Source organism: Monodelphis domestica, chromosome 6 (assembly GCF_027887165.1).
Source record: "Monodelphis domestica isolate mMonDom1 chromosome 6, mMonDom1.pri, whole genome shotgun sequence".
Classification (NCBI taxonomy): Eukaryota; Metazoa; Chordata; class Mammalia; order Didelphimorphia; family Didelphidae; genus Monodelphis; species Monodelphis domestica.
The window spans coordinates 84164405-84192282 of record NC_077232.1 but is presented as its reverse complement, the minus strand read 5'-3'; positions in this window follow the sequence as shown (position 1 = coordinate 84192282).

The following is a 27878-nucleotide window of genomic DNA, read 5'->3' as shown; positions in this document are numbered from 1 at the left end:
AGGAGAGAGAGACAGAGACAGAGACAGAGAGAGAAGCTAAAAATAGAGAGATAGACATAAACAGACAGGTAGATAGATAGATAGATAGATAGATAGATAGATAGATAGATAGATAGATAGATAGATAGATAGATAGACAGATAGAGAGAGAGAGAGAGATAGGTAGATAAAAGTTAGGTAGATGGATAGAGAAAAAGAAAGAGAGAAAGAAACAAAGAATTATTCTCATTCATTCAATAAAAATTAATCAGGGGGCAGCTGGGTGTCTCAATGGTTTGAGAACCAGGCCTAGAGAAGGGAGGTCCTAGGTTCAAATCTGACCTCAGACATTCCTAGCTGTGTGACCCTGGGCAAGTCACTTAACCTCATTTGCCTCAGTTTCCTCATTTCTCAAATAACCTGGAGAAAGAAATGGCAAACAACTCCAATATCTGTGCCCTGAAAGCCCCAAAGGAGGTTACATCGAGTCAGACATGACTAAAACATGGTTAAACAACAATATATCCTACTTCCCTGAGGTGGAATCCTGGATGAGGAGAAAGGGAGGTGCTAATGGTCCCAACAAATGAGAGGGAAGGTAACTCAAAGGGCTCCTGTCCTCAAAATCCATCTTCTCTTTGATCTCAGAGCACAAAGTACATATGGACTTCCCCAAAAGAAGGCTTTCAAGAACTCAATGAGAGATTCCTGCTGAGAGAGAAATTCAATTTGGACTGTTATCAAAGGACACAACCAGGCCAGAAGCCAAAGGCAAAGTCACCTGGAAGAAAAGAGGAAAGAAAAGAAGAAGGGGCAAAAAATATCCCACACCTATTGTCATTTGAATGAAGCAAATCATTTGTCACTTAAGAACTCGACTTAACCTGGGAGTCCTGAGGTCTGAGTCCTCTCCCCTCTGGTGTCCAGTAATAATAATGATAATGGATAGACGACTAGATAAAATAATGGCTACTTTCGGTACAATATTCATTCCAACACAGGCCAGTCCCCCATCTGCCATGACCCTACCTGTGACATAATGTAACAAGTGCAGCCTTTGTTAGGAGGAATTTAATTAAAATCAGATAAGCAGCCCCAAAGCATTTCTCTTCCCCAGTGGCCCTGAATGTGCCGGCAATTGCTGCTGAACAGGATCTGCCTTTTTGTTCGGTCCTGGGGGACTAAGGATGCATTGTCTAGTCTTATCTCCATCAGGCCCAGCTGTCATACAATCTCTCTGGAAACTGGGCCACCATTCCCAGTGTCCCCTCCCACACTAGGGGAGGGGGTGCTTTCTCAGGAAGAAGTGTTTAGGGGGACACCTCTAGCAATAAGATCACCACAGGAGTGGCAAAGTCCTGCCAGGTGTCCGAGAGAGGAAGTTGACTGCAGGAAGGGCTACCCCAATCCTGCACTTCCAAGGGAGAGGGACAGAGGAGCTGTCTTCCTCTCATTTCTTAGATTGACTTGTTTGATGTTCCCTTTGCCCACAAGTTGCATGGGAGTTAGCCTGCCACTATGAAAGAACTAGTATCCTAATCCTATTTCTGAAACTTTGACCTGTGTACAAATCATTAAATGTTCTATTATAAAATTAGTTTTTATTTTGAACTAACAAAACCCAAACAGGATAAGTACTTCCATATAAATGTATATATGTATGCATACATAGAACCAAAAAGAATTGTTAACCTTTCCTGGATTCAACTTCCTTTTTCTAACATGGGTAAAATCATATGATTACCTACCATTATAATTGTATGCAATTATACAATAATTATACTTACACTCTCTGCCTCAAAAGTTTGTTGGAAAAGGTTGTTTCTAACTTGAAAGTGCTACAGAAGTGGAAGTTGGCATTATATATGCTCAATGCCACTTTTTCTTAGAAGAGAAAATTAGAATTCAGTTCAGCTGGTATAATGAAGTTTAGCTATTCTAGGCTGAACCTAACTACCCCTACCATCATCATCATCATAAACTGAAGGTGGTGGATCTCCTAGCACAAGTTCAGGTATGATCATATCAAGCCTTCCATTCAATTTTTTAAAGCAAATAAAAAGGGATGGAAATGTATCAGGGAAACCTTTCATTTTTTTTGTTCCCTCTCCTCTCCCTTTTCTCTGTCCTCTCCTCTATCTCTGATTTTTGCCCTGTTTTTCTTCTTCTTCTTCTTCTTCTTCTTCTTCTTCTTCTTCTTCTTCTTCTTCTTCTTCTTCTTCTTCTTCTTCTTCTTCTTCTTCTTCTTCTTCTTCTTCTTCTTCTTCTTCTTCTTCTTCTTCTTCTTCTTCTTCTTCTTCTTCTTCTTCTTCTTCTTCTTCTTCTTCTTCTTCTTCTTCTTCTTCTTCTTCTTCTTCTTCTTCTTCTTCTTCTTCTTCTTCTTCTTCTTCTTCTTCTTCTTTTTTCTTCTTCTTCTTCTTCTTCTTCTTTCTTCTTCTTCTTCTTCTTCTTCTTCTTCTTCTTCTTCTTCTTCTTCTTCTTTCTTCTTCTTCTTCTTCTTCTTCTTCTTCTTCTTTTTTCTTCTTCTTCTTCTTCTTCTTCTTCTTCTTCTTCTTCTTCTTCTTCTTCTTCTTCTTCTTCTTCTTCTTCTTCTTCTTCTTCTTCTTCTTCTTCTTCTTCTTCTTCTTCTTCTTCTTCTTCTTCTTCTTCTTCTTCTTCTTCTTCTTCTTCTTCTTCTTCTTCTTCTTCTTCTTCTTCTTCTCTCTCTTTCTGTGTCTCTATCTCTCTGCGTGCCTTTCTCTGACTGTCTATCTTTGTCTTTCTGTCTTTGTCACTTTCTGTTTGTCTATCTCTCTCTCTCTTTCTCACACACACACACACACACACACAGAGTACAAAGATCTTCCTCCTATCTCTTCTGTTTCTATTCAGGACTATACTTTATTCCTCTCATATTACTGACACCTATTGCAATCTGCCATGACTGATGCTAAATTTGTGTGCACCTTATTCACTAGAGTATGAGTTCCCCAAGGACAGGAATTATCTTTTTTCTTGTAGCTCCAAAGCTTAGAGGAATGCCCAATACTCTGGAGGAGGAGTTTAATAAAGGTTTGTTGAAGAATTGATCTCCAAAATCAGCTGTAGGCTTTGGTAGGGCAGGGATGTCATTTCATCCTTCCTTAATGTTAATGTGTTCCCTTGGAAATTATTTCCAATGGATTCTGTGTGTGTGTATATATATAAATATATGTATGTATATACATATATTTATATATATATATATCTATAATAATATAGATAAAATAGTACATATGGTAGCACTATGTATAAATATATAGTATATAACATACAATATATAGCATATATTATATATAAATTGTTGTATATATGTGTATATAATATATATATGTAATTTGCTTGTTTCCCTTCTCCTCCTTATAGGCAGGGACTTGGCCTTTCCTTGTATCCCAGGTGCTTAGCATAAGGCCTGGCACATACACTGTCATTGGCACTTAACCAATAAATGCTTGTTGATTTCACTTGACTTTGTATCCCAAGCTCACAAGCAAGGTTCATGTCTATGATAGATGCTTAATCATTGTTATCAAACCAACTTGAACTCATCTGAACATTGTTTAAGGAACAAAGCAACTGTGGACAGCTTCTAAGCTTACTAAGAACTGGATCACACATTTTCATTGGTTGTACTCACCAGGATGCCTCATCTGATGCAAACCTCAATTTTCAATCCTCAGTGACCTGAAAAAAGATGAAGGGATCCCCAGCTCAGAAACCCTTACCTCCTTGCATTTTGCAAGATGAGTTGGTCTCCAAGGTCCTTGCTTATCTGCCAAAGGCCATGACATGGTTCTTTGTTTTTAAACCCTTGCTTTCTGTCTTAGATTGATTCCAAGGTGAAAGAGTGGTAAGCACTATGCAATGGAGCTTAAGTGGCTTGCTCAGGATCACAGTTAGGAAATGTTTGAAATCAAATTTGAATCCCAGATCACCTGTCTCTAGGCCTGGCTCTCAATTCACTGAACCACCTAGATGCTCCCCACAACATGGTTCTTAAAAATGAAACATTACTTCCAGTTGTGAGACAACCCCAGAGTACTGATAAAAGTAATTTTCTAGATTAGTGAGTATAAGAGGTTTACTTTTAGGAGAGACCAAAGGTTTCTTGAGTTTTAGTCTTAGAGAGAACTTTGGAAGTTATCTAAACCAAAACCCTCCCTTTGCAAATGAGGAAACTGAGGCCAAGAGAGGGAAAGTCTTTTCCAATATCATAGGTTTTCCATCATAAGAGAAGGAGTGGTTTGTGTGAGGAACTGCAAGAGATCAGGGTCACTGAGTTGCAGGGTACCTGGAGGAGACTAAAATATTATAAAATTAAAAGACAGAAATAGGTCTCATTATGAAGGGTTTTAAAAATAACTTGGGGAAGGCATAAACAGCTGAGGGAAGGAAGCAGTAAATACTTCATCTAGGAAATGGCTATTAAACTGACCCTTGGAGTAAAGTAGGGATTCTAAATAGGAAAGGTGAGAAGCGAGTGTATCCCAAGCATGAGAGAAACCAGTAAGAAAATCAGAGATAGATGCAAGGGTGACAAGGAAATCACTTTAAAAGACTGATATATATTAATTTAAGGTCGCCAAGGAATTCAGCTATGTAATTCCTAAATGAAAACTCAAGTCAGCAGTCAACCTTTTATGGAGTTTAATTACAAACAGGATGAAGAAAGGTATTAGAGATAGAGAGAGAGAGGGAGAGAGAAAGGGGAGAGAAGGGAATAGGGCTTAAATACCCCTTCTATCTAGGCTGGGCCAAAAGGCCCAAGCCCTTAGATAGCTGGGGCAAAGAAAGGAGATCAGGCCCTATTACTCACGTGACCAAAATGGAGAAACAGTCTCAGGGGCCTCCACCTCCAGCTTCCTTCAGAGCAAGCTTCTCAGAGCACCTCTCCAACCACTCAGAGCCAAAACTCTCCAACCAACCACCCTCCAGTTCTCAGACCCCTCTCTCTTTAAGGAAACCATCCAAGTTCCCTCCCCTCAGTTCTCACATCTACCAATCACTGTCCATGTCTTCCCTGTGCCAATGGTGGCTCTACCTTAACCCAGGACCACCCAGAGGTCTGTGGCTTTGCACATGTCTGTTGAAGGTCATATTCTCAAATAATTAAATCTTGATCCTTTGCTACAGCCCTTCCTAAATCCTGTTACTCTGAGTAGGGTAGAGATTGGAATAATTAAATTTTGATCTATGCTGCAGCCCTTCCTAAATCCTGTTAGGACTGAGTAGGGTGGAGATTGTAATTTCCAAGACCTGGTTCTGTCATTCCAAGTATCTCTATTGTATCAATTCTAAAATCAATCATGACTCAAAGAAATTCCTGTTCTATGCTTAAGCATAGGTCAAAGCCCTTTCCATTGTTCAGCAAAAGGTTTCTGTCCTAAAGTAATCTTAAGAAGGGAGGAGGAGGAACCTCCCATGCCAATGGGGTTCACATTCCAATAGAGTTCCCACTATCAATAGGAAATTTTTCAAGTATGAAATTTCCCAATGGTGAAATTTCCAACATTTATAAGTCTAAGAAATTTTAAGGTTTACACAAGTCATGTATGAAGAAATGTGGGAAGGTCAACATGGCTGCCAGGCCATAGACTGTGTAAAGTAAAGCAATACATAATAGGACTGAAAAAAAGATAGATTGGGACCAGATTAGGGAAGGCTTTAAGTGTCAAGTTTTCTTGATTCTAGAGGGAAAAAAGAAGCCGATAAAGCTGCTCTTGTTTTTTTTTTTTAATTGAGTACAGCAGTAGTTCTCAACCTGTGGGTTGCAAAAACACAGGGGTCGCCTAAAGCCATCGGAAAATACATATTTCCAATGGCTTTAGTCACTGAGAAATTGGGCTACTTTACAGCAAGATCTTGGAAAGAATGGGGACCCTGCTGCCCACACATTGTACTAATATTAGTTATGTATCAGCAGCCCTCCCCCTATGAAGGGCGCTGGATTTACCCTGTTGCCTGGAGACCGGACTCAAACAGAGACCCAGAGAGAGCACCTGGTGCTGGCTCTGGAGGGGTTAAAAATGAGTCCTGGAGAGGATAACTCCTGGAGTGGATAATGGAGCCGAGTAATGCCAGCAAAGTGAAGCCTCAGCTCGAGCTGGAGGGAGATGACAGGAAGAAGGCAGTGTCTGTGGACCCCCTCCCCAGGCAGGACTTACCTCACACCCCAGCACTTAGGCTGCCTCCTGCTGGATTAATATTTCTCAACATACAATTAAATATTGTTTTTGTGATTAACCACTATGTTTAAATTATGTTTGATTTGTAGCAATGAGAATACATAATTCATATCAGGTATTTACATTCTGAATCATAACTGTAGCAAAATTACCATTTTGAAGTAGCCACCAAAATAATTTTTTTGGTTTGGGGTCACTGTAACATGAGGAACTGTATTGTAGGGTCATGGCATTAGAGAGGCTGAGAACCACTGGAGTAGAGTGATATGATCTGACCTTGCTCTAGGAAAATCACTGATTGTTGTTTGGAAGATGGACTGAAGCATAGAGAGGCTTAAGATAGGGAGACAAAACTGGAGGCTATTAAAATAATCCAAGTAAAAGGTGATGAAGACTTGAATTAGGTGGTGGCCATGTTAGTGGAGTGGAGAGGGCATGTGCTAGAGATATTGTGGAGACAGAAATGGCAAGATTTGGCAACTGATTAAATACATTGAGCAAAGGAGAATTAGAAGCTGAGGACAGCAACAAAGCTGAAAACCTGAGTGACTGGAAGAATGATGGGCCTCTCCACCGCAACTGAGAAGTTTGTAAAAAGTATGTTTGTGGAGAAGGATAATGAATTTTGTTCTACACTTGCCGAATTTGAGAGGTCATCTATGGGACATACAATTTGGAATGTCTAAGAGGCCATTCTCAATGCAGAACTGGATCAGAAAGAGAGTCTAAGACATACAGATCTGAGAGTCATTTAAATAATGATGGTCATTGAACTCATGATTATAAATGAGGTCATCAAGTGAGAGAGTGTAGAGAGAAAAGAGACTTCCCAGGACAGAAACTTGAGAGACACCTATAGTTAAGTAAGATGATAGGGGTACTCACATCCATCAAAGGAACTGAGAAGAAGCCATCATACAAGTATGAAGAGAAATTAGAGAGAGAGTAATGGATGTATCTGTCTATCTTGATGAGGATTTTATATGTGACAATGATAAAATATGTAATATCATATGTTAATAATATGTACTACATATTATGTATTATTATGTACCATAACATAACTTCATAAAATATGATATGATATAATATGACAGAATATGTGTATATCTGTGTATTTCATTAGAGCTTAGAATAGTTCTGAGAGGGAATATGATCACTTCCAATATTTAAAGAGTTATCATTTCAAAGGAGGATTATTGTATTAATTCTGTTAGACTCTATATTTAGAAACAAGGAGCAGGAGTTACAGGAAGGTTGATATAAGTCTATTTGCATTTCCAATTGATTGATCTCTGCTCTCCCTAGTTTGTTAATATATGCACTCAGGGATATGAATTTACCTCCAATTACTGCTTTGGCTGCATCCCAAAAGGTTTGAAAGGATGTCTCATCATTGTCATTTTCCTCGATGAAATTATTAATTGTTTCTATGATTTCTTCTCTAACTAAACAATTTTGGAGTATCATATTGTTTAATTTCCAGTTAGTTTTTGATTTGGTTTTCCATGTACCATTACTGATCATTATTTTTATTGCCTTGTGATCTGAGAAGGCTGCATTTATTATTTCTGCTTTTCTGCATTTGTGTGCTATGTTTCTGTGACCTAATGTATGGTCAATTTTTGTGAATGTGCCATGTGGTGCTGAGAAGAAGGTATATTCCTTTTTATCCCTATTTATTTTTCTCCATATGTCTAGTAATTCTAATTTTTCTAAGATTTCATTCACTTCTTTTACCTCTTTCTTATTTATTTTTTGATTTGATTTATCTAAATTTGATAATGGTTGGTTTAAGTCTCCCACTAATATGGTTTTACTGTCTATTTCTTTCTTCAATTCTCCTAGTTTCTCCATTAGAAATTTAGGTGCTATATTATTTGGTGCATACATGTTGATTAGTGATATTTCTTCATTATCTAAAGTCCCTTTTAACAAAATATAATTACCTTCCCTATCCCTTTTGATCAGGTCTATTTTTGCTTTGGTTTTATCAGATATCATGATTACCACTCCTGCCTTCTTTCTATCAGTTGAGGCCCAGAAGGTCTTACTCCATCCTTTAATTCTGACCTTGTAGGTGTCAACCCGCCTCATGTGTGTTTCTTGAAGACAACATATGGTAGGGTTTTGGATTCTAATCCATTCTGCTATTCGTCTACGTTTTATGGGTGAGTTCATCCCATTCATGTTCAAAGTTATGACTGTCATTTGTGGACTCCCTGGCATTTTGATAACCTTCCCTAATTCTAACCTTTTTTTCTTCAGCTCTATCTTTTAGTCCAGTGATTTACTTTAAATCAGTCCCCCTTATCCCCTCCCTTGATATGTTTCCCTTTTTAGTCCCTCCCCCTACCCCCTCTCTTTCCCTCCCCTTTTGTTTTCCCTCTCTCCCTCCCCCCCTTGGTTTTCCCTTCTCCCTACCCTTATTGGGTAAGATAGAATTCAAGATCCCAATGGATCTGGATGTTCTTCCCTCTCAGAGTTGATTTCCCTGAGAGTAAGGTTTAAGTAAAAACTCTCTTCCTCTCCTTCTTATAAAAGTTTTCTTTCCCTCCCCTTCCCGTGTGAATCTTTGTGTGAGAAAGATTATTCTATTTGGTCTTTCTTTTCCCCCTATTTACACATTACATTTTCCCCACATGTTAGTATACATAGATTGATATAAATGTAGTCCTTATAGAAGAGAGTTTGAGTAAAAGAAGAAGATAAGATTTTTCTCCTTTTCCCTTTCCTTCATATTTACCTTTTCAGGTATTCCATGCTCTTTGATTTTCGATATCGAACTTTCCACAGAGTTCTGGTCTTTTCATTGCAAAAACTTGGAAATCTTCTATTTTGTTAAATGCCCATACTTTCGCTTGGAAGTATATAGTCAGTTTTGCTGTATAGTTGATTCTTGGTTGAAGACTTAGCTCTCTTGCCTTTCTGAAAATCATGTTCCATGCCTTACGATCATTCAGAGTGGAACTTGCAAGGTCTTGTGTGACCCTGATTGGCATTCCTTTATATCTAAATTGTCTTTTTCTGGCTTCTTGTAGGATTTTTTCTTTTGTTTGAGAGCTTTGGAATTTGGCAATTACATTCCTGGGAGTTGTCTTTTGGGGGTTTAGTGTAGAGGGTGTTCTGTGAGCTCTGTCAGTGGCTGTATTGCCCCCTTGTTCTAGAATCTCTGGGCAACTTTCTTTAATTATATCTTGTATTACGATGTCAAGTTTGCTGTTTATTTCTGGCTTTTCTGGAAGTCCAATTATTCTTAAATTATCTCTTCTCCTTCCATTTTCCAAATCTGTCACCTTGTCAGTGAGATATTTTATGTTCTCTTCTAATTTCTTGGCCTTTTGATTTTGCTTTATTAGTTCTTGTTTTAAGGCCTGGTTTTCCTTTTCAGTTTGGTCATACTGGTTTTGTAGATGCGTGAATTTCTTTTGCATTATTTCCCACTTTTCCTCCCAGAAGGCTTCCATCTTTTTGATCATTTCTGATTCAAATTCTTCATGGGTTTGTGGAGAGTTTCCATTTCCTTTGGAAGGTTTCGGAGCATTTGCTTGTGTTTCCTCTTCTGTCTCCTCTGTGTTTTGTATTTTTGCTCCATAAAATGTGTCCAAAATTGCCCCCTTCTTCTTGTTTCTTTTGGAATTTGGGGGCTTTTTTGCTTCAGTGTAGTTTGCCATCTCTATCTGAGTGGGGAGGATTAGCTTTTCTTATCTCTGTCTGGTGTTCAGAGGTTTTAGCCCCAGGCAGATTGTCCTTTCTATGAAGTTGTTGTTCTGTCTTCCTGGGGAAGCCAGGAATTGCTGGCATGTCCCTGGGTTGAATTGAGTGTGCCCTGAGGCAGGGAACTGAGACTGGGATGGAGGGATCCAGCCAGGGGGTTATAAGCTCCCCCCATCTCTCTGTTTCCATGCTGTCTGGGTGCCCCCTCAACTGGGTCAGGTTGTTTTCAGGAAGTGGCCTTCTGAATAGCCAGCCCTGGGGTCCTTTTGCCAGCCCTGAGGGTTACTGTTGTTTCTGAAGACCCTGCTCTCTGAGGAGGAGGGGCCGTGGCTTCCCTGAGCTCAGGGTGAGGGCTCCTGATAAGAAGATTAGCTTTCCCTGGGTTGAACTGAGATTCTGATGGAAGGATCCAGCCAGGGGGTTACTAGCTCTCCCGTCTCTCTGTTTCCCTGCTGTCTGGGTGCCCCCTCGACTGGGTCAGGTTGTTTTCAGGATGTGGCCTTCAGAATAGCCGGCTCCGGAGGCCTGAGGATTGCTGTTGTTCCACACAACCCTGCTCTCTGAGGAGGAGGGACCGTGGCTTCCTGGAGCTCCGAGGGCTCCTCCCAGGGGATTACGAGCTCCCCCATCCCTCTCTGTTTCCCTGCTGTCTGGGTGCCCCCTCGACTGGGTTAGGTTGTTTTCAGGATGTGGCCTTCAGAATAGCAGGCCGTGGGGCTCTGAGGTTGCCTCTGCTGCCTCGGACTCGGACTCGGCACTCTGGGTTGGGGGGGGATGGGTCCTAGGACCTTCCTTCTGCCTGCCCCTTAGGTCCGAGTGGTCTCGGGTTCTGGCTCTTGGGGGGGGGGCGTACCTTTTGATCCAGGTCCAGGTCCAGGAGGAGGACTCCCTGGGTCTATGCTGTTGATTGTTTTGAATTTCGGTGTCCTAGGAGCATTCAGTTTGAGATCGGTAAGGAAGGGTTTCAGGAGATCTGAACTTTAGCTTTCTCTAAGCTGCCATTTTGACCGGAAGCCCCTATATAAATCTAGTATAAACCTAGAATAAGTAGTTAGAGTCATGAAGTGGGTTGTGTGCTTCCTGTCATGTGAGTTGTCCTAACAGAGGCTATTATATTCTGTTGAGGGATAAGAAAAGTCCATTTCAAAGGACTGAGGTAGGGGGAAAGATAAGGAATCACATGTAAAACTCTTGGATATATCCTCAAAGATCAAGAGAGACATTTAGAAATCATAGAATATATGAGCTGAAAATATTGCCACTGGAAGATCATAGAAAATTGAAAAATAGAACATCAGAGAAGAAAGGTTTTCAACAGGATATCTGAAGTAGAAGGGGGCTCAAGACTGAAAATACATTTATTCATTTGGCACTTATTATATGGACAGTTTGGTGGTACAGTGAGTAGAATACTGGACCTAGATTAAGGAAGACTCAAGACTACTTGAGTTGAAATCTGGTCTTAGACACTTACTGTGTCACCTTGGGTAAATCACTTAGCCTGTCTGCCTTGGTTTCCTTATCTGTCGAATGAGCTGGAACGAAGGAAATGGCAAAACACTCCAGAATCATTGCCAAGAAATCCCCAAATGGGGTCACACAGAGTTGGATATGACTGAAAAATGACTGAATAACAAGACATGTGGAAATGTGTTTGTCAATACTTGTAGTAAGATATGATTCCCCTCATTTGGTTCAAAATGTGACAGAGGGGATACAAAACATTTGCAAATATTATAAAAATAACTATTGTATGGAAGGGAATATACATATATATTTTAAATTACAGAGAACAAATACTTAGTAATGTTAGGGAAGACAAAAGATCATGGATGAATAAAAGATCCAGAAGACTTCCCAGAGTATGTGACCTTTGAGGTAGGCCTTGAAAAATAGACAGGATTTAAAACAGATGGAGGGAGAGGGGGTAGTCTTTCTATCCATTTAGAACTGTGTAAGCAAAAAGTCTAAAAAAAAAAGAATAAAAAGACAGATTATGTAGATGTGGGGGGAGAGGATGTCAGAGTCTAGTTTAGTTGGAATATAGATTATATGAAGAGATTGGCATGAAATAAAGTTGGAAAGGTCCTTGAATGGCAAGCTAAGAAGTTTGGTTTTGATTCATCAGGCTATAATAGGAAGCTATGAAAGGATTTGAGCATAAGCATAATGTACTTAGAACTGTGCACCATGAAGACTGGAAACAGGTGTAAAAGAGCCTGCACGGGATACGATCATGAATGCAGGGAGATTTATTAAGGATGTTCAAATCAAGAATAATAAGGATTAGAAGAGGGACATGAAAATGGGAATAAAAAGGCTATGTTTCAAAAGGTATTAGCTAGAATTTATGTAGCATTTTAAGGTTTGCAAAGAATGCCACGATTATCTCGTTTTATTTTCACAACCATCTTAGGAAGTGCATGCCATTATTATTCCCATCTTGAAAATGAGAGAACTAACATAAATAGAGGTTAAGTGGCTTGCCCATGGTCACACAACTAATACGTTTCTAAGGCTGGATTGAAAATCGGGTCTTCTTGGCTCCAAATTTAGGACTCTACTCAATGTGCTACCTAGCTGCAAATGACTAAGATAGACTATGAAAAATAAATAGCACTAAAGTTGGGAGATGCCTGAGGAACCATCCAATTCAAATCCATCCCTTTAAAAATGAACTCAGTCCTCATGTCTGGGCTCTTTGCTAAGGGGCAGAATCAGACAGGAGAAGGGAGCAGGGAAGGGACTAAGGAACAGGGATCTGATTAGGAAAATGTCATTTTAAATGATTCTTCCCCAACTTCAGAACCATCCTCTGTCTTAGTTGGCCAACTGTTTGAAACCAACACAATTCACTTAGCCATGTTCCTTACCAACTTGTAGACTTATATCCTCAGGAGAAACCTTACAAATCATATAGCCCATCTCTCTCTCACTCTCACACACTCTCACATTCTCCCCCTCCCCTTTTTTCCTTTCTGTCCCTCTTTCTCCTTCCCTCTCCATCTCTGTCTCTCTTTCTCTGTCTCTTTCTCTCTTTTTCTCTCTGTCTCTCTCTGTCACTCTGTCTGCCTGTCTGTTTGTCTTCCCCCCTCCTTTTCCCTCTCTCTTTAAAAGTGCCTTGTTAGCCTTAAAGAGTTATATAAATGTCAGCTATTATTGCAAGCATTAGTATTCCCCATTTGAAAAATGAGGAAACTAAGTCTGACATTGGCAAAATGACTTGCCAATGAACATGTAGAAAATACGTGTTGAACCTCAGTCTCCTGAATCCAAATCTTTTTTTCTTTTCCCTTCACCATACTTTCTCCCACAATGTGTTGTGTATCAAATACTTCTCCAGTGTATGTCAGCCTACCAAGGATGGCCAGAGTGTACCTGGGAGAGATAACACATTTCCACCATGTAAGGGCCATGGTCAATCTATTAATTAGAAAAGGGAAATTGCTATTAGACTCAGGAAATGCAGCTTACGACAAAGAAGCAGTCTCCTCCATACCCTGGCAATTGAGCTTGCTTCTCCTGGTGTGTACCCTGGATTCTTTTAGGAGCTCTCCAGATATGAAATCTACACTTTAAGAAGTACCACTAGAAATCTAGACAGGGTTTTCCTTTCCTTTCTCATTCTGGAATATTAGAATTTTCAACACACTTCACATTTAAGAAGAATTTTCCCAATAGACCTCTGTATCGACACTAGGAGGAAGCAGAGAAGGCAAGTTTATACCCATTTTGTAGATGATGAAACCCAGTGATTAGGACCTGGATCTTCTTACTTGGTTTATTCTCATTCATTCAATAAAAATTAATCAGGGGGCAGCTGGCTCAATAGATAGAGAACCAGGACTAGAGATGGGAGATCCTCAGTTCAAATCTGGCCTTAGACACTTCCTAACTGTGTGACCCTGGGCAAGTCACTTAACCCCCATTGCCTAGCCCTTACCACTCTTCTGTCTTGGAACCAATACAGACTATTGATTCCAAGATGGAATATAAGGGTTTAATTAAAAAAAATTAATCAGCCCCTTAATATAGGGTACTATACTAGCTACTGAATGATCATACATTGTTCACACAAGACTATAGTTCTTACCCTTATAGAACCCACACAAAGTTGAGAGAACAGTGACACATTTCATGAGAAGTACATAATGAAAATAGCACTTGGACCATCTGGACCTTAAGTTTCTTCACTGAAAAATGAAGGAGGTGGATTAGATGATCTCTAAGTTCCTTCCCCACCCCTTTCAGCAGGTAGGTGATATAGTAGGTAAGAATGCTGGCCTTGGAGTCAGGAAGACCCGAATTCAAATGCTGCTTCAGACACTAACTTGCTGTGTGACTCTAAACAAGTCATTTAGTTCAGTCCCAGTTTCTTTGCTCTATTAGATGGGCATGATAATAATAGCACCTACCTCACAGGTGTGTTGTGAGGAGACAAAATATATAAAATGATTTGCAAACTTTAAAATGCGATATAGTAGCTGCTGTTCTTATTGTTGTTGTTATTGTTGTTGCTAAAATTTTATGATATTATGTAATAGAGAGGTACTGACCAAACCAGCTAAAGTATTGGTTGAGATCAAAAGGATCATTGCTAAAAGGGGAATCATGGAAACTTGAAAACTACTTGGAAAAAGCAATATTTGAGCATAGTTTCAAAAGAAGGTAGAATTCAGCAGGTGAAGGGATATAAAGAGGACATTCCAGAGACAAAGAATAGTGTACATTAAAGGCACAGGTGCAGGAAAGTGAAGAAGTGTTGGGAACAAAGAAGTGTGACTAGACAATAGAATTCATGGTGGAAAATAATATGAAATGAGTCTGAAAAGCAAGGTGCTCCCATGTTATAGGAAGCCTCCAATCTGAAAATGAAGAGTTTGAATTTTTATTGGTAGACAATGTCCCTGATTTTCAAGATAAGATGATATATTCAATTGCTTGGTTGCATTTTTCAAATGTAGATTTTGAAAGGTAGGGTACCTATTGATTCTCAAATTGCCATCATAATTCCCAATAGGATAGCAAAGAGAAGCAGGGGAATGATGATGATGATGATGATGATGATAATGATGATGATGATGATGATGATGTTGACAACATTATGTAACCTATTGAGGTTTTCAAATTGCCTCCTTACCGACAATCCTTCAAAGTAGGCACCACAATTACTAATGCTCTTCATTTACAAATTAAGAAAATGCCATCTTAAAGGCTCTGCACCTAGAAGATATTTCCTATGAATATTTCAAGATTATAAGATTATGAAAAGATTTCTTTATAGATCTAATAAATCTTGTCATTTGAGGCTTAATATAAGGAGAAGTAGGCTCACAGCGGGCATAGACATGGTCACAAAGGGCACAAAGTTAAAGGCGAAGTTAAAGAGAGATTATGATAGGTGATCCTATACTCCAGTTTTTCCTGTGTGTGAAGTCCATTCTCATGCTTTTCTCAAGCTTTAGTACATACTTTAGCCTCTTAAAAGAGATCTATAATTATTCAAAAGGTTCAATTTGGCCATCTCTACTAGAAAAATTAAGATGACAAGGAATGCCTTTTGTATAAAATATGGCAGGCAGTTGAATGAACATTCCCCAGGAATTTTTCATTTGTACATTTGTGCCAAGAGATGGACTGTGATTTCTGGAGAAGCATATAGTGTTTTCAATGACTTCAAGATTTTTCCTGAATAAAGACCGATTTTTAAACAACTATGTATCTGTCTGTCTGTCTGTCTGCCTACCTATTTATCTATTTTTTTCATTGAGTGTAGTTTGGTGTAGTAGAAAGAAAACTGACCCCAGAATGAAGAAGATCTGTTTCAAATCCTACCTCTAACACATCATCCTAGTCAAATTCCTTAAAACTCAAGACCACAGACAATTCTTTAAGATTGTAAGTTACAGAGAAAGTACTTATATGGTGTGGCAGAGAGAGAGTCAAATCACTAACTCTTATTTAACCCTACACTTATATCTATACCATACATATATCACTATACCTGTGAAATTACAGGGCAAGAAAATAACAGTGAAAATGTGTTCCATTGTATTGAATAACAATGTTAGAAGATTAAATTCTTTGAGAGGACAGAATTGTAGATCATTCAAAAAAATGATGAGGAAACCCATGGTGGGTATAAATGACTAACATATATCCCTAATCATGAATTTTGTAAAAAGTGGAAAAACTGATTTCTTTGAAAGGATGTACAATTAGAAAAGAAGTAGGATAGTTATATACCAAATGCAATGGATAATAGATAAGCTAGTTCACATGCTTTGTTGGTGTCCATACAATATTGAAATCTTTTAGGAAGATTCCTATCATATTGCATGGATTTCCTGTATAAGATTTATGGGAAGTTATAGACAAAATCTTTATAGGATGAGAAGACATGCATGGCATGTGAGCCATAAAAATGAAGGGAATACATATATAGATGAATCTATGGAACCACTGAATTATATAGTTGAAAAGGCTTAGGCTGAGTGGTTAAATGAATTAAACATGTCACGCAGCCATATAATATGTATATATTTGGAAAACTACACAAATATTCACATTTTTAAAATTCAATACTTCAAATAATTAGTGGTTTCTGCAAATTTATAAGAGTAACCACTGATGTATGTAATAATGCCTTCAAATCTCAGCCTTTATGGATTTCTTGGAGAAAAAAAAAACAATAACTGCACTGGTTGTCAAAATTAAAAATAAAAATCCACCCCCTGGTAATGCCTTCGATGAACTTCTTCACTCTAGTTCCTAGGAAATCATTCAGTTCATAGTGTTTTTTAATCACTTTTGTACCATTCCCTGGACATTCAAAAGCAAACATTAAAATAATCTAAGTAAGCCCTGAAGGAGTTTACATGCTATCATGAGTGATGACATGAGTATAAGTTTATACCAAATAAACACAAAATAAATACAAGGTAAATGGTGGCACCTAGGTGGCACAATATGTATAATTCTGGATTTAGAGTAAGGAAGACTTGAGATTGAATCCTGTTTCAGACACTTGCTAGCTATGTGATACTTAAATGCTCCCTAAGATTGCTTATCTGGAAAATTGGGTTAATAATAGCACTTTCCTACCAGGGTGGTTATAAGGATCAAATGAAATAATATATATGAAATGGTCTGCAAGTCTTGAAGCTTAAGTTCTCTATAAATAATATTGCTAGGAGGAACAGGGAAGAGCAATAAAAGCTTCATGTGGGCTTTGTAGAAAACTAGGGATTATAAGAGGCACAGTTGAAGAGAAAAGAAGTAAATATTTTAATCACTTTATAAAGATGATCTCATTTGATCCTTGCAGTCCTCAGAAGCAAAGGCTATTATTTTCCCCATTGTACAGTTAAGGAAACTGGGGTTGACAGCAGTTAAATGACTCTGCTAGGATTATACATGTAGGAAATGTCTGAGATTGCATTTGGACCTGAGAATTCTGGGCTCAATACTCTATCCATTGTGATGTTTAGCTGCCACTGAGAAGAGAGAACAAAAGCTTAGTTAGCTTGCATAACAGACCCAACCCATGACTGGACTCTTCTTTAAGGCTTTTTTCAGGATCCCTTAGAACTTGCACTCCACTGACATAGCCTTTGAGAGCCTGGGCCACTATCCCCCAAAATGATGAGCCAGTAAAGAATGACAATGAAAGGCATAACCATCTTCATGAAAATATGACTTTGGGTCTCCCAATCTGACCATCAACCCAGATCACACTCTGGAGAATATATCCAATAAACCCTTTCATTAGTTCATAGGACTCAAAGATAGAAGAGATCTTAGGAACTTTCATTCATCTTCTTCATTTTATAGATGAGGAAATCAATGCCCAGGGTCACATGGAGAGTCAGTAGCAGAGCTATCTTTCAAACTCAGATATCCTAATTCCAAAGCTGTGTTCCATTCATTCATCTCCATTCTCAGTTTCTATTAGGAGTACAGATATTCTTCTAGTCTCTGCTCTATGATTCTACAGAACTGGTCCCAAAGGGAAGGTGGTGACACTTTGGGGACCAAAGTTATCTCCCTTCCTCAACTGAACTCCCTTTATGGCTGCCAACAAAATTTAGCTGGAACCTCATTGAATTTATTGGACTTGGATATTCTCCTTTGATCAAGATACCCCTCTCAAAGGGGCTCCCCAGAGACCTGAAAATGTGTCTAGATCCCAGAGAAAAAGAGACTTCTAATTCAGCCTCATTTCTTCTTCCTTGGAGTTCACAACTAACACATTTTAAGAACAAAATGGAAGGGGAAGTTGTTCTGGAGGTGGATTTTGTATGTTTTTAGAGTTTGCTCAGTCCATTTCAATTTTTCTTGTGAATAATAAGACTTTGCCAGAATTATTCCTGTGCATAGATGATAGGAGTCATGCTTTTTTCATCCTTCACAAGGCAGCAGGTATAGGGCCCACGATTACTGTCATTTAGCTTTACACCCTCTCCCTCACAGGGCAGCAAGAAGGACAGAATTCAGTTACCTTTAAAGTGAAATATGTGAGTTAAAATAAGGGTTCAAAAGTGTAAATATATATAAAAATATAAAAAACAGGTTTACTAAACTAAAGAGAGAAGGGAAAGGGAATCAGGGAATAACTAACTTTTACCCCAAAACAGAGATTAAAACCCTTATAATTTCCTATAACTATTCTAAACTAATTCTAAACTAACTCCTTAAATGATTAATTAAGATTAGGGAAGGTTTGGTAGGAGCAAGACCAAGGCCAAAGTAGATCTCACACAACTGGAGTTCTTCATTGGATCAATCAGCAGTCTCAGTAGGACGTCCCCAGCAGCTCTGTTGAACATCCACTTGTCAGCAGCAGCAGCAGCAGCAGCAGCAAAAATAAGCAGAGTCTCCAGAAAGCCCATAGGATGGGGAATCAATATCTCTCTGGGTCCATCCCAGAATAACCAGATTGAAACCCTCTGGGCTCTCTCCTGACTCTTAGGGAAAAGCAACAGTCTCTCTTCCCCAACATTCTGGAATCCCTCATTGCTCTCCAGGACTTCCTGGTTTTCCTTGTATGACTTCCTAGTTTGCAGGATTTCCTGTTCCTGGCAAAATCCCTTACCACAAAAGGGATGTAGAAATGGAAGCTCTTTTTATTATCTGTTATACCTTATTGTCACCTGTCATCAAAGAAGAGGCCAGTAATGATGAAGGCAAGGAGCTACATTCGGAGACCTGGGTTCTGGTCTTTGCTCCACTATTTCCTCTCTTGGTGAACTTTACCAATCACATCACCCTTGTGGGTGGGCCTCAGTTTCTTCATCTTTAAAATGGAGATGAAGAAGACAGCATGGAATAGAACAGTTTCAGATTCAGGAAGTCCTGAATTCAAGACCTACCAGTCCCATACTGGTTGCATTATCCTGGGCAAGTCACTTAACCTACATGTTGAGACTACATGTTGAGAAGTAGTTGATATTCTATATTGAAAGTTTGATTTTTTTCCAAGAATTGCTCCCTGCATTCCCAATAACAATGAAACAGAATTTTAAAAAATGAAAATAATCTGCAATAATTCATTATTTATTACATTTTAGTAATAATTTGTCTTTACTTATTAAGTATCACTTAACTTTTATTTATCACTATTGGGTACAAAGTACCAAGCAGAAGCAGCAATACGCATTATATTTACTGTACTAGGTTATTGTGAGGATTATGTGAGCTAAGAAATTGAATGATTTGCTCAAGGTTAATGTATCAGAGAAAGAATTCAAACTCACAACTGCCTGTCTTTGAGGCTAGCACTCTTCCCACTACACAAGGCTCTCTCTCAGGCTTCCAAAGTGCTTTACATTTATTATCTCATTTGACACTTCATAATGCTTGGTAATGTGCCTCTGAATTCTAGCTGTTTCATCTTATTATATTCTTTAAGCACCTGCTATCTGCTAGTCAAATGTCAACAAGAATTTGAGAGGTAAATACAATAAGTAGACCCATCCTTTCACACAAAGGGAGATAATACATACATAAATATATACTGAAAGAAAAATTCTGTTTGGCATTAAAAATTCTTCATAGTCTGGGTCCCTCCTACCTTTCCAGTCTTCTCACTCCTTACTCCCCTCTACTTACTCTATCCAGTGAAGATTTTTGGAAAAATGGATTGATGAAAACAATTTGTTCCAATGGCCATGAAGGTGGATGAAACAGATGCTATGGAGTGACAAAAGCTAGGTCAGTTATTGAAGATGCCAAGATCATCCACAACATCCTGTGTCATTGCAGTTGTCTTTACTTTTGTTCTGACTCTGGGCTTCAATTACTCTGGAAGAGAGTGTGACTGATGGCTTTGTGCAACTATGTCTCACTTAAATCCAATTCACATGCAAGTCAAGATATCTACCCATGATATCACTGATCCTCTTTGAAAATTAAGGACCACCAGTTACAATAAAAATTATCCAGTGACATTGGACTCCATGCTGTTCCATGAAGAAGATACTCAACTTTATCTCCCATCTTCATTCATTTTCTCTGACTGTCTCCAATGTCTGAAATGTTCTCCCTCCTCACTTTTAACTCCTGCCCTCTTTGACTTCCTATAAGTCCCAGCTAAAACCCCATCTTCTTCAGGAAGTTTTTCCTGATCCTTTTTAATGTTAGAGACTTCCCTCTGCTGATGACCATCTCCATTTTATCTTGTTGATGGCTTGTTCATACCTGATTGATTGCTTGTTGACTCCCCCATTGAACTATAAGGAACTGTCTTTTGCCTTTCTCTATATTCCTAGTACTTAGAAATGTGCCTTTCCTAATAGTAAGAGCTTAATAATTACTTGTTGACTGCCTGGAATATAAAGAGAACAAATACAAATGAACACAAAATAGAAAACTATGAGGTGATTTATGAGGAAGGACACTGGTTATTGATATTTGCAATCATTAAGAAGTCCAACATATTACAGTCTCTTGTAATTGATTGAAACTTAATGACACCTTGCCATCTTTAGTGCTATTCTCTTGGCATTTAACTCATAATGCTTTTTCATTTACCCAGGATGCATGGCTAGTAACCCCTACATAATTATCACTGTCTGAAAGACAGAGACTATGCCATATGCAATTTGAAAGCACTTGATAGAGACATGAATTAATACAGCATGCAAATACTGTACCATAAAATAAACTAGGTGCAAATAATAAGTAGAAAGTGAGATTTGACAGAGAGAAAAAGATATCACTTCCTCCTATAAGGGGTGGAAACAAGGGAGCAGGGAAAGCTTAATAGAGGAGGTGGACCCAGAGTTGAGTCATGAAAAATATTCTAAAACAAGGCAGGAAAGAGAAAATTCTAATTCATTTGAACAAAAACCTATCAAATTCCTACTGTGTACATAGCACTGGTCCCAGGGAGTTGTGAAGTTTAAATAAGATATGGTATTGGGGGCAGCTTCATGGTGCAGTGGATTGAAATCCAGGCCTAGAGGCAGGATGTCCTAGTCTAAAATCTGGCCTTAGACATTTCCAAGCTGTGTGAACCTGAGCAAATCACTTAACCCCCATTGCCTAACTCTTACCACTCTTCTGCCTTAGAACCAATACATAATATTGATTGTAAGACAGAAGGTAATGGTTTTTAAAAAATAAGGTATGGTCACTTAACTCCATAAAGATCATGGTCTTGTAGGATATAAAACAAACACAAATAACTACAAGATGATTTAATACATAACAGGAGTTGCAAAGTATGGAGTTTGAATGTAGAAAGGTACCAGGATGAGAAGAGGAAAGGGGAAGGATTTCTGAAGGAGGCTGCATTCAAAACAGGTAGAATTTCAGCAGAAAGGAGAAGAAATAACAAAGAAGACTTATAAAGTATATTTATAATACTGATGAAGTAATAAATAATTATAACAAGTAACAAAGTAATATATATCAATTAATTAAATATTAACTTAAAAATAATAAAGTAATAAGGATTTCTAAAGACACAATGAGGGACACTTCTTAGGGTGGAGCCAAAAAGAAGAAGTAAACTATAGCAACTCCATGTCACCACAAGAATCCTCCCTGACCAAAACTAAAATGTTGCCACAAAATGGATACAGGAGTGAAAGAACCAACAAGGAGACAGAGTGAAACAACTTTCAAGAAAAGTAAAACACAAAAGGTAGGCACAGGTCATCTGGGGAACTGGGGTGAAAGGAAAGTAGAGCCAGCAAAAGGCTATAGCAAGAAGTGAAGAGCAAGCCAAGACCAAGTCATCCCCCTCCCATCCTCCACATCTGCTGTCCAAGGCTCAGAACCTATGCCCAAGCCAACATCCAGATTCTAAGATCCTGCCTGGGAAAATAGTGGTACAAGCCAACCCATATGGATCCCTTGAAATTTCAAACCTGTAGAGAAGTCTGGAGTCATATCCCAGGGAAGTCTAGGCTGAAGTGGTCTGATCCATGTGGGCCCAGAGCAAAGACAGGATTTCCAGGCTGGGCTTGGGATAATGACATAATACACATTTTGGGGTTGCTGATAATACTAAGTACTAAGAACCAAGTACTAATATTTCTCCCTAAAGCTTAGGGCAGAGCTCCAAGACAGGGCAATCAAGGGTGTCCCTGATTTGATCAAGTACACAACAAGACCAAAAACTTGAGCCTAAGCCTGGGGCTAGAATTTGTTCAGTCCCTGACCTGATCAAGGTCAAACTAAGATCAAAAGCTTATGAGGCAAGTCCTTAAGCCATCAGCATCTCAAGAGTCAATTGAATCAGCAGGGGGAGGGGGCTCCCAGAGCTCTCAATCCTCATACTGAGATAATAAACTGAGAATAACATCAAGCAAGGAATGAAGTATAAAAGGTATCCCAACTTCCCAGAAGAGCCTATCTATAATCAGATAGCAAAAATGAGCAAACAACAACAAAAAACACCTAATGCTAAAGAATTTTTATGGAGAGTAAGAACAAGGTACAGACACCAAAGGGGACAGTGAAAACAAAGCAAACACATGCAAAGTCCAAAAGAAAATTATATATTTGACACAGATTCTGGAAGAAATAAAAAAAAAGACTTCAAAAACCAATTAAAAGAGGCAAAGGAAAAGTGGTAAAGAGAAATGAAAGGGGTGCAAGAAGAAATGGGCAAATTGAAAAAGGAGAACCAAAAACTGACAGAGGAAAACCATGTCTTAAAAATCAGAATCAACCATCTAGAAACTAGTGACTTAATGAGAAATCAGAAAACAATAAAGCAAAATTAATGGAATGAAAAAAAGAGGAAAACATGATATATCTTACTGAAAAAACAACTAACATAGAAAATACATCTAGGGGAGATCATTTGAGAATTATTGGACTATCTGAAAGTCATGATTAAGAAAAATCCTTGGACATCCCGCTACAAGAAACTATTAGATAACTACCCAGAGATCTTCAAACAAGAAAATAAAATCAAAATTGAAAGAATTCACAAATCACCTCCAGAAAGAAATCCTCAAATGACAACTCCCAGGATTATAATAGCTAAATTCAAAAGCCACCAAGCTAAGGAAAAAAATTTTTCAAGCAGCCAGAAAGAAATCATTCAAATACCATGGAGCTACAAAATCAGAATCGCACAGGACCTAGTGACATTAAAGGAATGAAAGGCATGGACCATGATATTCAAGAAGGCAAAAGATTTGGATTTAAAACTCAGAGTCCCCTCTCCAGCAAAATTGAGTAAATTCTTTCCAGGGAAAAATGGGCATTCAGTTGGACAGAAAATTTCCAAACATTCCTGAGGAATAAGCCAGACCTAAACAAAAAATGTAAAGTCTAAACATGAAACACAAGAGGAGTCCCAAAAGGTAAATAAGAAAAAAGAAAATTTAAGGGACATATTAAGGTAAAAGTGTTTATATGTCTACATGGAAAGAGGATTTCTGTAATTCTCAAAAATTACTCCTAATAGTAGAGAAGATAGAAGGAATTTATTCAGAAAGAGGGTGGAGAAGTAAGCTTATTATTATAATATGATGTACATGGTTATATATGATGATATGATGTATATGTAAATGTGATGATATGGAACAATATGTATGAATGATATGATATGTATGCATATGAAAGATATGTAAAAAAATCAATCAAGGGTTGAAAGAGAGGGTTGCACTAAGAGAAAATGGAAGTGAGAGATAGATTGGGGAAAATTATATAACATAAAGAGGCATGAAAAATCATTATAGAGAGGAGAAGATAAGGGTGGTGATGGGCAATGCTTAAACTTTACTCTCATCACAACTGGCTTAGAGAGGGTAAAACAAGTATATTCAGTGGTGTATAGAATTCTATCTTACTGTTCAGCAAAGTAAAAGGGGAATAAGACAAGGGAAGAGGGAGGTAATTGGAGGCAGGGGGAAAGAAGGGGTGACATAAAGCAAAATACTTGTTAGGAGGAACAGAGATAAAGGGAACGGAGTGGGTTCTAAAGGTGATAATAGAATGAAGGGCAATACACAGGTAGTAATCATAATTCTAAATGTAAATGGAATGAACTCACCCTTTAAACATAAGTGAATAACAGAGTGGAATAAAAAAACCAGAATCCTACTATATGTTTTTGTTTACAAGAAGCACATTTGAGGCATCATGACACATATAGATTCAAGGTAAAAGACTGGAGCAGAATTTATTATGAATCATCTAAAGTAAAAAGAAAAAAAAGTATGAGTAGCAATCATACCAGACAAAGGCAAAGGCAAAGTAGAAATTGATCTGATTAAAAGAGATAAGGAAGGAAATTGCATTTTGCTAAAAGGTACTATAAACAATGAAGCAATATCATTACTAAATGTTTATGCACCAAATGTTATATCATCTAGATTTCTAAAGGAGATGTTAAAGTAGCTTAAGGATGAAATAGACAGTAAGACCATACTAGTGGGGAATCTCAACCTTCCCCTTTCAGAACAAGGTAAATCAAACCCAAAAAGAAAAAAAAAAGAAGGGAAGTGAATAAAATGCTAGAACAATTAGAGTTAATAGATATCTGAAGAAAACTGAACAGGGATAAAATGTAGTACATGGTACATATACAAAGACTGACCATGTAATAGGGCATAGAAATATTGCAAACAAATGCAGAATAGCAGAAATAACAAATGCAACTTGTTCAGATCATAATGCAAAAAAATATGATTAGCAAGGTTCCATGGAAAGGCAAAATTAAAATTAATTGAAAACTAAATAATGTAACACTTCAAAACTGGTGGGTCTAAAAAGAAATAATAGAAATAATTATGGGCTTCATTAAAGAGAATGACAATGAGGAGAACACATATTAAAACCTATGAGATGTAGCAAAAGCAGTACTCAGAGGAAAATTTATATGTCTATAGTAACAAAATGGAGAGGGAAAAGATCAATGAATTGGGCTTACAACTTAAAAATTTAGAAAAAGAACAAATTAAAAATCCCCAGATTAAAAATAAATTGGAAACACTAAAAATTAAAGGAGAATATAATAAAATTGAAAGTAAAAGAACTATTGAACTAATAATAAAACTGGAAACTGGTACTTTGAAAAAACAAATAAAAAAGAAGAGAAACAAATTAACAGTATAAAAGATGAAAAGGGTGATCTCTCCTCTAATGAAGAGGAAATTAAGGTATTTATTAAGCACTATTTTGCCTAATCACATGGCAATAAATATGAGGATCTAGGGGAAATGGGTGAATATTTACAAAAATATAAATTGCCTTGATTAACAAAAGAGGGTATAGAATATTTAAATAATCACATCTCAGAAAAAGAAATTGAACAAGCCATTAATGAACTTCTTAAGAAAAAATTGCCACTGCCAGATGGATTCACAAGTGAATTTTATCAAATATTTTAAGAACAACTAATCCCAATATAATACAAAATTATTTGACAAAATAAGCAAAGGAGTCTTACCAAATTCTTTTTATGACACAAATATGGTATTGATTCCAAAGCCAAGCAGACCATAATCAAAGAAAGAAAACTACAGATCAATCTCCTTAATGAACATAGATGTGAAAATCTTGACTAAAATACTAGCTAAAAGACCTTAGCAAATTATCACAAGGATTGTTCATTATGACCAGGTGGGATTTATGCCAGGAATGCATAGATCATCTAATATTAGGAAAACCATCCACATAATTGACCATATCAATAATCAGACCAACAGAAATTATATAATTATCTCAATAGATGCATAAAAATCATTTGAGAAAATAAAACACCATTCCTTTTGAAAACACTAGAAAGTATAGGAATAGAAGGGTCATTCCTCAAAATAATAAACAGTATATAATTAAAACCATCAGCAAGTATCATCTACAATGGGGATAAGTTAGAAGCCTTCCCAATAATATCAGGAGTGAATCAAGGATGCCCATTATCACCTTTATTATTTAATATTGTACTAGAAATGCTAGCAATAACAATTAGAGAAGAAAAATAATTTTAAGGGATTAAAGTAGACAATGAGGAAATTAAATTATCACTCTTTGCAGATATTATGTTATACTTGAAGGATTCTAGAAAAACAACTAAAAGACTAGTGGAAATAATTAATAGCTTTAGCAAAGTTTCAGGGTACACATTAAACCCACATAAGTCATCAGCATTTCTATATATTTCCAACAAAACTCAGCATCAGGAGTTAGAAAGATCAACTCCATTTAAAATCACCCTAGACAACATAAAATATTTAAGAAGCTGTCTACCAAGATAAATACAGGAATTATATGAATACAACTGCAAAAAACTTTCCACACAATTAAAACTGGATCTAAATAATTGGAAAAACATTAATTGTTCATGGGTAGGACAAGCTAATATAAAAATGACAATCCTACCAAAATTAATCTACTTATTTAGTGCCATACCTATCAAACTACCAAAAAAAATTTTATAAAAGTAGAAAAATTATAACAAAGTTCTAAAGAATATCAAGGGAAATAATGAAAAATAATGTGGAGGAGGGAGCCTAGCAGTACCAGATCTTAAATTGTACTATAAAGCAGTGGTCATCAAAAAATATGGTACTCACTAAGAGGCAGAAGGGTGGATCAATGGAATCGAAAATGGGTAAATGACCTCAGCAAGTTAGTATTTAATAAACTCAAAGATCCTAGGTTTGGGTAGAAGAACTCACTATTTGACAAAATCTGTTGGGAAATTTGGAAAATATTATGGAAAAAATCAGGTCTATATCAGCACTTCACACTCTATACCAAGATAAATTCAAAATGGGTAAATGACTTAACTACAGGGAATGAAATCATGAATAAATTAGGTGAACATAGAAGAGTATACCGGTCAGATCTATTGGAAATGAAGAAATATAAAATCAAGCAAGAAATAGAGAACATGACAAAATGTAAAACAAATGATTTTGATTATATTAAAATTAAAAAAGGTCTTGTACAAACAAAACCAATATAACTAAAATTAGAAGGAAAGCAACAAACTGGGAAACAATCTTTATAACAAAACTCTCTGACAAAGATTTAATTTCCCAAATATATAAGGATCTAAGTAAAATTTACAAAAAAAAAAATCAAGCCATTCTCCAATCAACAAATGGTCAAGGAACATGAATAGATAGTTAACATGTAGAAATCAAAACTATCAATAAGCATATGAAAAAATGTTCTAAATCCCTCCTGATTAGAGAAATGCAAATAAAAATAACTTTCAGGTACCACCTTACACCAAGCAGATTGGCTATTATGGTAGCAAAGAAAAGTAATCCCTGTTGGAGGGGATATGGCAATATTGGGACACTAATACAATGCTGGTGGAGTTATGAATTGGTCCAACGATTCTGGAGGGTAATTTGGAAAAATGCCCAAATGATTTTAAAAGATTGCCTGCCCTTTGGTCCAGTCATACCACTGCTGGGTTTGTACCCCAAAGAGATAATAAGGAAAATACTTATACAAAAATATTTATAGCCACATTCTTTCTGGTAGCAAAAAAATGGAAAA